The sequence below is a fragment of the Atta colombica genome, unplaced genomic scaffold (assembly GCF_001594045.1).
Source record: "Atta colombica isolate Treedump-2 unplaced genomic scaffold, Acol1.0 scaffold18, whole genome shotgun sequence".
In the NCBI taxonomy this organism is placed as follows: Eukaryota; Metazoa; Arthropoda; class Insecta; order Hymenoptera; family Formicidae; genus Atta; species Atta colombica.
In genome coordinates, this window is record NW_017259271.1 from 782,979 (window position 1) to 785,622 (window position 2,644).

Sequence of the window (2,644 nt, forward strand, 5' to 3'; positions counted from 1 at the left end):
ATAATTACAATTATAAATGTCATGATAAGTTTAACTGACAATTTCGTCATTATAATATCAATAATCAACAATTCCTAACAATATAATAAAGACTGTTAAGATTAAACAATATATAAAATATATAAACATATATCAAATAAGCTTAGGTCAAATTATTATTTATCAGTTTATTTAGAATATTCGCGTATGATTTTCTGTATCTGTTTTTAAATTGAGTTCATTCCTTTGTGTTTTAATATTAAACATTTCTGAACTTAAGTGTTTATGATAAAAATTCTCACAATCTAGAATATCCACATTGTTCTAATCAAAATCATGACCGTGATCTAATCTATGATCAGTAATAACAGATCTGGAAGTGTTCCAACGTATGTGACTTCGTTTATTCTAATTTTTAATAATCGTGTCACATTTTCACTCCACCAAGTGACTTATTTCTAGGACAAATAAGAGGATAATATATTAATATTATAGCGTAAATATATTCAACACCATTCTCTCTAACATTAGATAGTATTTGTATATTATACTACATGGGCTGAAAAGTCCCGGAATTTTTCAATAGGTGGCGCCACTAAAAAATGAACATGATTCATTTCGAGAGGTTCATCTGCCACTAGTTTATGTATAAAGTTTCACGACATTTCGTTCATTCGTTTACAAGTTAGTTTACAAGCTACAGTCGTTTAAGTGGTACTACTTTCGCCTTCGTAAAAAAAAATGGAAAAACAGGAATATCGCATCTTGATCAAACATTGTTTTTTGATGAGAAAAACTTCTGAACAATCATTGAAATGATTGCAGAAATGTTATCCCACATCTGCTTCTTCGAGAACAACAGTTTATCGGTGGTTTAATGAATTTAAAATGGGTCGTACAAGCACCAAAGACGCACTTCGCTCTGGAAGACCAAAAGAGGCTACGAATGCGGAAATCGTAAAGTGAAGTTGCGCGAGTTAGCTGAGGCCGTGGGCATCTCAAAAGAACGGGCGGAATACATTTTATACGATGTTTTGGAGATGAAAAAGCTATCGGTGCAATGGGTGCCGCGTTTGCGTCGATCAAAAACAGCAGCGTGTTGATGATTCAACGGCCGGTTTGGCGTTGTTGCAGCGTAATCGAACAGACTTTTTTCAACGTTTTGTGACGATGGATGAAACGTGGGTTCATTACCATACGCCTGAATCCAATAGGTAGTCTGCAGAGTGGCTGAAAAGCCACGAAAGCCGACCAAAGCGACCAAAAGACCAACTCGGCCGAGAAGGTTATGGCCTCCATTTTTTGGGATGCGCATGGCATACTCTTCATCGATTAGCAGAAGGGAAGAACAGTTACGGGAGAGTATTATGCAGCGTTATTGGACAAACTGAACGACGAAATAAAGAAAAAACGGTCCCATATGGCGAAGAAAAAAGTTCTGTACCATCACGATAACACACCGTCACACACGTCCTTGAAAGCGATGGCCGATGAAATTGGACCAATTATGATTCGAATTGGTTGCTCACCCATCATATTCTCCAGACTGTTATCTGTTCTCAAACCTTAAGCGGTGGCTCCAGGGAAAGAGATTCAGATCGAATAAGGAAGTCATCGCGGAAACCGAGGCGTATTTCGAAGGTTTGGACGTTTCGTACTACAGAAAGAGCATCGAAATGTTGGAAAATCGTTATACCAAATGTATCGCCCTCGAAGGCAATTATGTTGAGGAATAAATATAATTTTGCCCAAAAAACGCTTGTTTTCATTAAAATTCCCAGGACTTTTCAGCCCATGTAGTATTATCGCTGATGATGGTTCAAATAATAGGACCGAATTTTTTATATCAAAGATATATTTATTCATAATCGAAAACAGCGTTAGACTCTATATAGCCATTAATATCGTGCCATTAATTACTTGATTAATTATTGTAATTTGTATTTAAGGAGTCTTTAATTCAATTAATTTTGAATATTGTTATTCAGTTATTTGAATCAAAGATGTTACTATGATCGAATTTGAAATTTAAAAAGTCTGCATCACTCGACCTTGATCAAGTTCGGCCTTCAGTTTAAGACCCTTAAGGGAGGATTAACGTTTCAGAATGATTGTATTGAATATCCGAAAGTTATTGGCGTAATCTGGAAAAAATTGATTTAATAAAGAATATATAATGTATTATTCGAAACATTCTAACTTTGATCGATCATGGTTTTCTTTATCGTATTTAATGTATTCATATATATGATTATACTTAGAAACCTTATAATGTTTATACATACGCAGCCATGTAACGCGTTCTGTCTATACATACTACTTATTGTGAAGAATATTCTTGAAGCCTCAGTGGTCGAATTGGCTAAGATATCCTCTTCCTGGAAAGTTGAGAGATCCCAGGTTCGCATCCTGGCTGAAGTAATATTTTTCGCAATAAGTTTCTTACTTTTTTCTTTCTTTTTAATTCTAATCTAATTTAAGTTGGATTATTAGCGTTTCAGAATGATTGTGTTATAAATCCGAAAATTATCGGCATGCAATCGTATCTAGAAATTGATTCAATAAAGAATATTGGGGAGACCGAGGCTGGTTGTTTTTGATTAGTGATTTTTAGAAAAGAGTAGATGCCTGACTTTGAAATATTATATATATATATGTATATATA

General features: G+C 34.5%; 1 pseudogene; it reads left to right on the forward strand.

Annotated features, from left to right (window-relative positions):
* The first annotated feature begins 720 nt into the window (after window positions 1-720).
* On the forward strand, window positions 721-1,715 carry LOC108686421 (annotated as a pseudogene).
* Window positions 1,716-2,644: the final 929 nt, after the last annotated feature.